Below are 13,681 nucleotides of genomic sequence, written 5' to 3'. Positions count from 1 at the left end.
TCCATAGGAAACATAGGAACTGTATAATTCCCTAACATATACAATTGAAGCAAATTGTATAAAGTGAAGTTTATCAAACAAGAAAGAAAAAGACACTTGGGCAGAGAACTTTATAAAAACGAAGTGTATAAAATGAATTGTATTATTATAAGTGTATAGAATGATTATATACAATTTGAATTTGTATAAAATGATAAAGAGAGAAAGACAAAAGAGACTTAACAAGGAATATACAATTGAATCGAATTGTATAAAACGATAAAAAGAGAAATTAGATACAATTTGAAAATTGTATAAAACGAGAAAGAGAGAAAGACAAAAGAAACTAGGCAGAGTAGTATTTTTATTTTATAATTATAAGTGTATAGGACGAAAATATATGTACTTGCATGTGTATATATAATTTTCACATGCTTTATACAAATAGAAACACAATTTATACATTTCGCTTCTGTTTGTATAAATGAGAAAGGCGAGGGTGGCGAGCGAGATTGGGGAGAGTGACGAGCGAGATCTGGAAGAGAAAAGAGAAGGGAACAAAAATATATGTATTTATATAATTTTCTTTGCTTTATACAATAAGAAACAATTTTTATACACTTGTGTTTGTATAAAAAGTGAGGAAGCGAGCGAGAGACTGGAGGAGAGTGATGAGCGAGATATTTGGGAGAAAAATGCCTGTCAATTTTTTGCAAACGTTTGCTACGGAGCACAAGTAAATCAAACCTTAGCTACTCCATTTATTTTAGGTTATTAGTTTGATATTATATATAATTTTTCCTTATATAAATTGAGTAAATTGCAACCCTCGCATGTAGCCAAACCAATGGGCCAACTAAACTCATTTATCCAAGCAAATCTCCTTTATATTGTTTGTGGTACATATTACTTCATCTATTTAATTACTTATTTATTTTCTTTTTTAGTTATTTCTAATTACTTATTTAATATGTACAATTTTTAAAAAAATTAAGTTTTCAATTCATCGGTCTTTTGAAGAATACCAACACTATGATTTATGGTGGGCCCATTTTACAAAATGTAAATAGAGTTTGTTTGGACATTCTTTTATAACCTATGATTAATTATAAGCTTAAATTGTAAGTTATGATTCTTATGTTATTACTTTTAATTTATTTTTATTTAAAAATGATTTATTATTATACATTTTTTAGTTCTTTCAAACACGACAAAAGTGTTTTAAAATTTTTTTGACTTAAAAATATCAAAAATAAGTTGATATAATACACTAAAATAAAATAAGTAAGCCATGCTTTGTGTTCTCTTTGAACTAGATATGTGATACCCGTGCAAGGCACTGGGCCAAATTTTTTTAGATGGACTACTTATTATCAGTACCATTTCATACTTGTAAATTAAAAAAACTGAATTTTATTTCATGTGTCCGGGTTATAGTTACAACTTGAAATTGATCGAAGATAAGTGAAGTCGAGAGTCTAGACAAATAGAACTATCACAGAAATAGCTTCTTCTTTTTTCTAAGCATCGATACACGAAATACTCAAACAAGCAAGCATGCCAAAAGATACTTGAACAGTAAAATATTCTTGGTTGCAGGCAGAGCATCAATATTCTTGGTTGCAAGCAGAAATAAGTTGTGTGTCTGGACAACACATTACGTCTGAAGACAACATTAGAACCTACAACAATACCAACACAAGTTAATAAACTACATATACTTCAATAGAAAGATGAAATTCAATTGTAAAAGCAAGTTAAATTCAGAACCTGACATTATAAAACCAAGCACTTTACCTTGTAAGACTATTCCTAACTTTCTTATTGAGGTACGACATGACATGGTAACAAGTAACACCTTCAATTATTCTTAATTCTTTTATTGAGACTGAATCAGGAGATGGTAACCATTAGTTGTCACAAATGCTAGGACCATAAAAAAGAAATGCAGTGAAATAATATTTCAATTAGGTATACATATGCAGTTATATGTTCAATTTCTACTAGAAGTGTGTGTGCGCGTGTGTGTGCGCGCGTGTGTGTGCATGTGTGTGCGCGGGGCGCGTGTGCGTGCGTGCATGCGCGTGCGCATACTACTCGAACTAAAACAATTAGAACTATGAGACAGCACTCAAAACTTGAGAGTGGGAAAATGATAAATATCTACGAAAGCAAATGTGTGTGCGCGCGCGCATACTACTCGAACAAAAACGATTACAACTATGAGAAAGCACTCAAAACTTGAGAGTGGGGACAATGATAAATATCTACGAAAGCAAATTATGGTTTCTCAAACATAGCCTGCGTTGGCCATTTCTAATACAGTAATGGAATTTAATCAAAATTTCTATCTCCTATCAAAGACAACATGTACGTACAAAGGAAAGAAACTCGGGGAAAAAGCCCCTGTTGTAAGAGGTTAGTGGAAAGTGCGAGATTCGAATCATTAATTTCTGCGTCCTATCAAAGACAACATGTACCACTACCAAAACGCGGATGTATCACTTACCTCATTGGAAGAGTTTTATTCCTGAACGGGAGGAAGGACAGACTGGTTAGCTAGGTCCCTTCTGTTCCATTCTTTGTTCGCAGTGTATTGGACATGTTATTTGTAGTTTTGATGATTTGACAAACTCAAGGACCTGGTTCTTGGCTCAATATGCTTTTTGGCTGCCAGCTGGACAAAGTACAAAAACTTGGTGCACAGTCTCCAACAATAGCAGAAATGGCAGACGCGCGAGAAACCTCAGCCAATGGGATTGTTTTACGTCTTATGACCTTTCTACATAAACAAAACATCCCTATATTCACAATTAGTTTTTGCAACTTGAAAAAGATCTCAAGAACTCTTGCAAATTCTTACAAAAGTAGTGAAGAAGCAACCTCAATATCAACTCAAATCTGAAAGAGCTGGACGCTTAGTTGTCTTAGGATTATTTTTTCTACACGTAAATTTTAAATATGTTACTCCATTTATAAAAGAATCAAATAGTGTTTTGGTGTGAAAATCCTAAATCAGTTGAGTCCAACTGATTTAATGGGCAGACTTAAGTATTGTTTAGTAAAAATCCTTAGTTATCCGGAGCGTGGTGATTTTGTGGGCAACCTGTGTATTGCTTAGTTGAATCCTAAGTTTTCTAGTGGTTATAGCTTAGTGGGAAGAGTGAAATCTGCTTAGTCTCTTCAAGCAATAGAGTTATTGATTGGTTGTAAGATTAATAACTTTTTCTCACGTTTTTGTAACCAGTTTTACTTTTGCTTGTGAAGACTAGTGAAAATGTTTTAAGATCTTATGAGACAGGTCATGGTTTTACTCCCTTGATCAAGGAGGTTTCCACGTAAACTGCCGATGTTGATATTCTGCCTTTATTTACAGTTATTCATATTTTGAGTGTGTCAAAGGATCTGGTCCATTGACTGATAGTGGACGCACAGATTCTAACAAGTGGTATCAGAGCAGATACTCTCTAGCTGGTTAACACCAAGAGAGTGGTTCCTTCATTAGAATGGTTGCTCCACTTAACCTTGAAGAAGGGAAATCCTCAACTCGACCATCACATTTCAATGGTCTGTTTTTTAGCTGGTGGAAAACAAGAATGCATGACTATCTTATGGGTGAGGATAGTGGGTTATGGGACATTGTATTGGATGAGATTTTTATTCTAACTTCTGAAGTAAAGAACGGTGAGAAAACTAGAGTTTTTCCAAAGACTCGTCAACAATACAGCGAAGCGGACAGAAACAAGATTGACAAAGCTACAAGGCTAAGAAGTTGTTGGTTTGTGGTATAGGTGCTGAAGAATATAATCGTATTTCTGCCTGTGAATCAGCAAAAGAGATCTGGGATTGTCTCACGATTTCTCATAAAGGTATTGAGCAGGTGAAGGAATCAAAGGTGGATATTCTCACTTCTCAATATGAAAATTTCAGAATGAAGGAAGGGGAAACTATTCATGACATGTAAACTAAACTTTCCTCCATAACCAATGATCTAAGAACTCTTGGAGAGCCAATCAGTACTAGCAAGCAAGTTAGGAAAGTTTTTCAAATTTTTCCTAAGTCATGGGAAAGCAAAGTAGATGCTACCACTGAAGCGAAGGATCTGAAAGTTCTGACGATGGATGCTCTTATTGGAAATCTCAAGACATATAAAATTAATAGAAGTCAAGACCTCTCATAGAAAGAGTCCAAGAAAGAAAAGTCTCTAGTACTCAAATTTACTCCTGGAGAAGTGTCTTGTGAAGAAGATGATATGGACTATCTTACCAAGAGATTTCAGAAGATCATAAGAAAAAATAGAGGGTTTAGAAAAGGAGGGAACCCTCCTCGAGCTACAGCTGCTAGTGACTTGTGTTACAAATGTGGAAAGGCTGACCACTTTATAAGGGACTATCATATGTTTAATGCTGAAAACAAGGAGTATTAAAGGCAAAGAGGTGAAAGGACAAACGAAGAGACCTGGTACCTGACAAATGTGCCAGAAAAGCTGCAGTTGACTATGCAGTGAAAAAAGCTCTTGCTGCATGGGGAGACTCTTCAAGAGTCAGGAGATTCAGATTGTCCCAAAGATGCATCAATATCGATGATTCAACACGAGGCTAACATATTCAATGTGATGTTTGCTCTCATGGCTAAGTCAGATAAGGACGATGATGAAGATAAGGTAACTCTTCTTGACATTAAGAAAACTTGAATACGTACTCTATTAAAAGGTTGAGAAGGTTAGCAAATGTCTTGATTGACTCTGTTATAGAGTTAAATACTGAAAGGGGCTCTATGAACAATAGTCTTCATGGTTTAAATGAAGAAAAGGAAGTAATGGTAGTTTAGATGTCTGTTCTTGAGGAACAAATGATGGTTCTTGAATTTGAAAAGCTGAAACTTAAGGAGCAACTGGATTTGATGATTGAGAAATATGGTAAAAGGAAGGGGGAAGCTACTAATCTGCAAGCAGAGTTAGAAAGCAATTTAAACATAACTGAAAACAGACTTGCCTTAGCCCTGGAAAGAAATGATCAGATGGAGAGGGACCTGGTCTGTCTTAAACAAGAATTTCAAGTATTTTTAAAATGGACAAGATCCACCACACTACTATCTAATGTTATAAGTCAAAGTAACTATAACAAAGGGGGTTAGGAAGTTTGAACATTACTCCTCGTTACGACCCCCATAACAAATATGTGTTGTCTTAGACAATTTACTGTGTCTTCAATGTGGTCGAAACGGCCATCTGAAAGGAGATTGTCCTGCCTGGAAAGCTTCACAAGAAAATTTCTCTGTCAATTCTAAGCAAAAAAGGACTCAGCTAAAAGGACCAGGTCCTACTGGAGAAAAGCCTAGATAAGAAACTGCTAGAATCAGAGGACACGCTCCAGTTCGTAGGGTCTCAAACTTTAATAAGACAAAGTTGTCACATTGGCAAAAAACACTCTCGTTACACCGTTGTCAGCGTATTGGGAACTCAGATTGAAGTGTGTTCCCAAATCTAACAACTAATGTTTTTGCTGGTGAGTGAAGTAAGTAGCAACACGTGCTTGTACATGGACAGTGGATGCTCAAAGCGCATGACTGAAAATACCAAAAACTTCCTTTCACTCAAGGCATTTCACGGAGGAGGTGGCAATAAAAAAAGGTATATTCTTGGCGTAGGAAAATTTGGCGAATATCTTGAAGATTCCACTGAAATGTGTACAATTTTGTCCACAAAAAGGGTGATTTTGACTGCAAAAAAAACATGCATGCGGCAAAACTAGAAATAACTCACGGAAATGATCTAACATGCCTAATTGCTCAAAGGGAAAGTGCTAACTTCTGGCACATGAGACTAGGTCATGTGATCTCTTCTCTATTGAACAAATTAGTTTCCAGGGATCTGATCCATGGTCTGAAAAAGATGAAATTCAGTGACAGTAAAGTGTGTGATGTATATGTCAAAGGGAAACAAACCAGATCTTTATTTAAATCAAAGAAGCATGTCAGTTCTTTAAGGGTTCTTGAGTTAATACATATGGACTTGTGTGAACTGATGAAGATCCGGAGTCGAAGAAAGAAAAATTACATTTCAGTGGTTGTGGATGACTACTTCAGATTCATGTGGACTATGTTTCTCAAGTCAAAGTCTAAGACTGCTGATATGAATGATGATGATGATTTGCTGGAGCTATTCAAATTCCAGAACCATGAAGCGAGTAGGAATGAAGCTGTGGTGTATCTAGGCTCTGATGTTGCTGATTTTAGTCCATCTGAGGAGGTGAAAGAGTACGACCAACCTATTATGGGACTTGTTCCTTCTAATGATGCCAGCTAAGAAGACACTCTTCCTCCTTCCACAAATGATGATTTGAAGATGAAGAAGAACATATGGATCAACGACAATCTCAGGGCTCTAGATCTATATGGAAGCATAGTTCATCTCACCCCCTTGAAAATCTCATCTCTCCTCTGAATTCTGGGATACAAACCAAGTCAAAAACAAGGAATTTTGTTGCATTCTCAGCATTCATCTCTACTATTGATCCTAAAAATGTGAAATAAGCACTAATGGATGTTAATTGGGTAATCTATATTCAAGATGAATTGCATCAATTTGAGCGAAGCAATGTGTGGTACCTGGTCCCATGACACAAAACCATTGTTGGGACCAGGTGGGTGTTTAGAAACAAGATGGATGAGAGTGAAGGCTATCATAATCCTCATAGAATTTGCAATTTTTATTGGGTTCAAACTATTCCAGATAGATGTTAAAAATGCCTTTTAAAATGGTGATATAAAGGAAACAGTATATCTTAAACAACCACCTGGAGTTGAGGATGCAAATTAGCCAAATCATGTGTTCAAACTCAACAAAGATGTGTATGTGGATCATATCATTATTGGAGCAACCTCTGAATATCTCTGTGAAGAAATTGATACCCCATGGGAATAAACTCAAAAATAGGAGCAGATGAGGCTGATCTTTTAGTAAATTAAACAATGTACATAGGTATTATTGGATCTCTATTGTACTTGATAGAAAGATGGTCGGACATGGTATTCAGCGTGGGAATGTGTGCACCGTTCCAAGCATGCCCCAGGGAATCTTATCTAAAGGCAATTAAGAAAATCCTGAGGTATCCGAAGAAAATAGGGGACCTGGTCCTGTTTTATCCTGCAGGTAATTCTTTTAAACTAGTGGGATACATAGATGCTGATTTTATAGGATATCAAGTGGACAGAAAGCGCAATTCTGTAATGGCTCATTTCCTTGGATGCTCACTAATTAGTGACTCTCTGAACAATTGAGGCTGAGTGTTTAGCTGCTGCTTCCAATTATGCCAACTTCTTTGGATAAAGCAAGAAATTGAGGATTTTGGAGTCCACATCAACACCATCCCTCTCATGTGTGATAATACCAATGCAGTCAACATGGGAAAGAATCCAGTCCAGCACAATAGAATCAAGCACATTGATGTCAGGCATCACCCTTTGAGATGAAATGTTGAGAAAGAAAACATCATCATAAAATACTGCAGGACTGAAGATCAGATTGCAAACATCTTTATCAAATCTCTTAGCAAGGATCAATTTGAGAGCAATAAGCTGATGTTAGAGATGATGAACATGCATTAACCTAATTTCGTTAATAAGCCTCTAATTCCTGTTTTGTCTAAGATCTGTAATGCATTATTTAAGTAAGATTGTCTTTGTACCTGAATGTAGGTATACACCATTCAGGAATTGTATTTCATTTGTAGTTGAGGACCTGGTCCTTCCCAAGGTTGGCATTCTCTACATTTGTTTTAAATTGTCAAATGAGAACCATCCAGATCGCCACGTGTCAGTCATCGGTCCTTCTGACCGTTGTCCAATAACCTTTAATCCAAGCGATGTGTATATATAGGGACCTAACACACAATTTCAAGTTCTTTTTATAGTGCCTTTGCTACACTCAACCTTATTACATTCCAACTTTTCTCTCTAAGTCTAAAATCAAAACCTTCTTAATCTTTCTATTTCTCTCTAGAATTTAAGTATTTTCTTTCAAACAATCATGTTTTAATCCTCTTCTTATTCAAAGAAAATGCTAGATTCTCTAAATGAGATAGATCTAGTGGCTTCTTATACCTTTTCAGAAGCAGCTTCTATTGATAATGGGGACAAGTCGTCTAAGAAAGAAAGTAAGGGTAAAAGTAAAAGAAAAATAAGATTTCTGCGGGAAAGAAGGTTGTTATTAAAAAAAGGGATTGTGGCTTCTTCAATTGATCTATTCATTTTGTGAATGTATTGAAAGAAAGGGAAATCCACTTAGTAAAGTTTCTTAGTTGATCAAGGGGTAGGACCAATTGAAACATGAATTGGATGGTATGACTGTGCTAGTGAGTAACAAGGAGGATGAAATTGCTCTGTTAATAGAAGACCTGCTCAAAGACCAAACACAGGGACCTAGTACTGGGTTGTCCAGAAGCTAGAAAAGCAGAATGATGAGTTATTTGCAAAAGTTGTTTCTCTTCAAGTGAAGATGATCAAGGATAATGATGCAGCAGAACTCTAGACTCACCCTTGTTATCAACTCCCTCTCTCATTTACCTGCCTCCACATAGTCCTTCCTGTGACTTTTCTTTGTGTGGACAGTGTCCGGGTTTCTTAGTTTTTCAGTTTAACTTAAATGTATTGAATGCTTATTTATTATGCTCATGAAATGGAATCTTGTTTTGTTGTGGCTAAAGTCTGTTGCTTTTTGGCTTATTAACTATGTTTGTGTTATCCTTGACTGTGATCTTACTTATCAATATTACTTCTTGTGTTGGTTTAGTGCACTACTTTTTTTATGATGCCAAAAGGGGGAATAAATTGGGGGTATTCAGATGATGCTTAGATTAGTAAGAAGTACTATGGGGGAGAAAGAAAAAGCGACAGGGGGAAGGAAAACATGCAGGTACCAATGTAACTCAAGGAAAACATGCATTTACCCGTGTAACTCAAGGACCTTGTAAAAGTACCTGGTCCATGGTGTAGGAAACTAAGGAGTGTGTCTACTCGACATGGGGGTGAAATGCAGGCATTGGTATAACGTTTGTCATCATCAAAAAATGGGAAAATTTTATTTGGAGTTTTGATGATTTGACAAACTTAGAGACCTTGTGAAGAGACCTGATTCATTGTGCAAATGTACATGCAATTGGTAGGTCTTTATCGATAGGGGGAAGGAAACATGGAAGAACATATAGACACTGGTGTACTATTTGTCATCATCAAAAAAGGGGAAAATGTTATTTTTAGTTTTGATGATTTGACAAACTCATGGACCTTATGAAGGAACATGGTTCTGGGCTCATTATGATTTTTGGCTGCCAGCTGGAGAAAGTACAAAAGTTTGGTGCACAGTCTCCAACAGTAGCAGAACTGTCAGACGCGCGAGAAACCTTAGCCAATGGGATTGTTTTACGTTTTGTGACCTTTCTACATAAACAAAACATCCCTATATTTACAATTAGTTTTTGCAACTTGAAAAAGATCTCAAGAACTCTTGCAAAGGCTTAAAAAGAAGTGAAGAAGCATACTCAATATCAACTCAACTCTGAAAGAGCTGGAAGCTTAGTTTTCTTAGGATTATATCTTCTGCACATAAATTGTAAATCTTTTCCTCCATTTATAAAGGAATCAGATAGTTGTTTAGTGTGAAAATCCTAAATCAGTTGAGTCATACTGCATTAGTGGGCAGCCCTGAGTGTTGTTTAGTAGAAATCCTAAGTCATCCGGAGTATGGTGATTTAGTGGACAACCTGCGTGTTGGTAGTTGAATCCTAAACTGTCTAGTGGTGATATCTTAGTGGGCATAGTGAAATCTGCTTAGTCTCTTTAAGCAATAGAGTTATTGCTTGGTTGTGAGATTAATAACTTTTTCTCACATTTTTGTAAATGGTTTTACTTTTGCTTTTGAAGACTAGTGGAAATGATTGAAATCCTGTGAGACATGTTGTGGTTTTACTCCCTTAAGTAAGGAGATTTACACGTAAACTGTCGGTGTTGATATTTTGCCTTTATTTACAGTTGGTCATATTTTGAGTGTGTCAAGGGACCTGGTCCATTGACTTATAATGGACACACAGATTCTAACAGGACACACTTAGCTTATCATTATTTCTTTAACGTGATTATTTGATGAACCGCAAAGTGTTGATTACAAATCGACTTCTTTTTTATGTAAGCTGTAGAAACAGTATTAATAGTGCCTTATTCTAAATGTTCTTGCATGGTTTAATGAATAAGAAGACTAATATATATATGATAAGTTTTTTACCAATTGGCTAGCCTCTACGTCTAATGTATCAAGTGATTCATGACATGTTTCTAGGATAAAACTCCAACAGTTACTACTTCCAAAAAAATTAGGAAGCAGTGATGGTAATTTTATTTAGATGACAAACGTGAAGAGATGCATAATAATTGATATAAAGTAATTAAGTATAAACTAAACTTGACATTGTATCATATAAAGTACGAATAATAATTAGGAAATCAAGGTGATAATCCCATTGGAACACACAGAATTTTGTAACAAAGAAAAAAGCAAATATCATATATTCTCACCCAATAATCAGAGGGAATTAAGTCAACCAAAATTCAGCAATTGAGAGTATATATTTAGCATCGTCAGGTTCCTCAGAATTTTGGAAAACACTCACCTACATACCATGAAAAATATTAGAGATGCAAGAAATAGATTGAAAAGGTATAAAACATGACATTAACTAACAAAAAAACTTTAATGGACTATTCAATTCTCACAAATCCTTCAAAAACCGTACAACTCTATGTAGCAGAATTAAGTGAACAAAGGAATACTGTTAATTCTCAGAAGTACTTTAAAGCAACCTATTAATGAGAGACGGAGTATCCGATTTACAAATGGTAGAATATACACCTTATCAAGAAAATGAAGAGGAAGAGACGCAGAGAGAAAATTGAGAAAAGGAAATTACTAATAAATTAAAAACCATCTTCCTCTCAGAAGAAGATAACAAAAGATTATATGCACCTTGGAAATACGCCCTCATCATTAAACTCATTTCTAAAGAGAATTGCTCATCAATATCTGAAGACAAAAGTCATACAACTTTTGAAGCCATCTGAAACTTTTCCCCAAATTGACCTGGTAGAAGACTATTATTTGTGAAATTTTTACAAAGAGGAAAATATGGTCCAGACACTTTACAATGGACCGTGGTTTATTAATAACCACTTCCTTAATATACAAAGATGGAAGCAAAATTTTGTCCCAGAAAAGGAATTCTAACATACTTAGACATTTGGATAGATTACCTCAATTAACTACAGATTTTTATGATGAAAAGATATTAAAAAAAGTGGATAATTTCATTGGAAAACTATTAAAGATCGATGTATGCACTAGCTCCATCTTAAGAGGTAGATATGTAAGATTATGTGTCCAAATTCCTTTTGAAAAACCAGTTTTGAGCTCTATCAAAATCGGAGAGCTCATACAGCCTATCTTGTAAGAAGGATAAGGATTTTTCTGTACAACTTGCGGAAGATTGGGGCATACTGCAAATAAATGCTCTCAGATCAAGATCCAAACAGATCCTTGCACTAGCACCACTCCAAAGGAACAAAAAACAATCTAAAAAAAGAATTGCATATGGTTAACTTCCAGAAAAAGAATTGAGACTGGAAACTAAGAAAGAAGCATCAAAATCTGGAGGAGAATAATCATCTCAAGCAACCAAACCAGGTTTAGATGTTAATATTTATGCAGCAGTTTCAGGTAAACCTAAACTTTCTCAATTACCAATTTTTTCTTCTAAAGTAAAGGAGTCAGGCCCCCACACCTTAGAAAACTTTAACATTAAAAATAATCATAGTAATATTAATAAACATGATAAGTTCCCCATTTCTCCTACTACCCAAAAAAGACCCTTTGAAAATATTAATAATAACTACAATATCCTATCAATATTAGAAGACTCCAACAATAGTTCTATTATGACTACTACAAACGCCTTTACTACTCCTGACAAAGAACTAATACCTTCTGATATCAGTAGTAAATCTCAAGAGAAAACTACTTTTCCTATCCTCCAACTATAGACTACCCCATCAGAAATGACAAAATTGCCAGCAGGGTCCTATTGGAAATATAATAAAACAAAATGTAAACCCCTATTTCTCAATTTCCTCCTATCAAACAACTTACAATAATAATAAAGAGGACATGTACACTTGACACCATTCAATCCTTTGACACCTTTGAACACTTGGCAGATTTCTCTCACCAAATTGATAATAATTTTTGCAACTCTAGCACTCAAATATTTACTTCAACTCCCCCATACAAGACCCAACCAATAACTTCCTCAGAATATCTCCTTATAAAGATATTCAATCATTACATCACTCAAATCAATCAAATACTAGCGTTATAAACAAGAACAACCTTTTAACTCACAATGTACAAAACATGCATTCCCTTTCACCAGAAAATCAAACTATCCCCTGTGGTTCGACCTCAGAGAGTGTTCAATCCAATGATGAACAACGTACCTCAAATTCCAACCCACATTATTCAGCACCACTGTTGTTGGAAACCGAACTCGTTCATCCCCTTCACCTGTCCCAACCTTGGTTAGAAAGTGGTCTGCAGAACCATGCAGCCATCTTCTCAATGGACATCAATTGGACCGAAACTCTGATAATACTCCAAAATCAGAACTTCTTCGCACAAACTTATCACACAAGGGATGAAAGTGGCAATATAGAATCTTGTCAACCACATGTGGAATGTAAATATGCAGAACCCGATACCCCCCAACCTTGTTTTGGGTTTTATGCAAAAAATTCTTAGACTGTGGAATCTTCCACACCATCTAGCTCCCTTCCCCAATATGAACAATCTAGTATAGACCCCTTTTTTCACTCCCCCAGAGATGATAAATCCCAATCCGATACTCTTCCCATGGCAACCAATGTCAGTCCAACAAGGACGTCCTATAATAATTCCTTTGCACCTCAAGGAGATGTACCAAAAAATATCCCTCCCCATACTGCGTGTCCCCAAGAATCAAGCGAAATCCTAAGGAGATGGGTCTCGTTCACCGAAATATTAAATCTTGTAAACTCCGCCCTTATGTTTTTTTCAAGAAAACGAGGACAAAAAATATATTCACAATTGTCCACTGTCCGTGAAGAAGTGTTCATTCAATCTAGGGCCACCATTGAACAAGGACTTGGCGAAACATGTAGTAATTATGACCCTAAATATGAGGACATCCACAATCTCAACACTGGAGAACAGGGAAATCCAGAACCCACGGATAACTTAGAACCTGGTGAATCTGCAAACTAGCTTAATGGTTTCGAACACTAGGGAGTAAATAATGAAAACTTTAAATGAAATGTTAAGGATATCATCCGTAATCATAATTCTTGTTTTGTGTCTCTTCTTGAGACTAAAATGGATGACCATAATAACCTTAAGAATGAATTTAACATTGATGATTACCTTGAGGTCCCTGCTCAAGGTAGAGCTGGAGGCATTGTGCTAATATGGATTACGGATATGGTTAATGTGACACTAAAGAAAAAAGATGAACAGGCATTGCATGTCATGATCCAGGTACTTCCCAATAATTTTTCTTGGTGTTTTACAATAATTTATGCAAGTACAATAGCTATAAAAGATATATCTTTTGGAATAACCTAGAAA

At 35.7% G+C, this 13,681-nt stretch overlaps 1 long non-coding RNA gene across 1 annotated transcript; it reads right to left on the bottom strand.

The window, feature by feature from the left end:
- Window positions 1-10,401: 10,401 nt before the first annotated feature.
- LOC112941113 (uncharacterized) lies at window positions 10,402-11,751 on the bottom strand. The gene is made up of 2 exons (XR_003246093.2): window positions 10,997-11,751; window positions 10,402-10,643 (listed from the first exon to the last, which is right to left on the bottom strand). It is a non-coding gene; the product is annotated as an uncharacterized lncRNA (long non-coding RNA).
- Between the last annotated feature and the right edge of the window lie 1,930 nt (window positions 11,752-13,681).

This window comes from Solanum lycopersicum, chromosome 1 (assembly GCF_036512215.1).
Source record: "Solanum lycopersicum chromosome 1, SLM_r2.1".
NCBI classification, from domain to species: domain Eukaryota; kingdom Viridiplantae; phylum Streptophyta; class Magnoliopsida; order Solanales; family Solanaceae; genus Solanum; species Solanum lycopersicum.
This window is presented reverse-complemented; position numbering and strand designations above follow the sequence as displayed.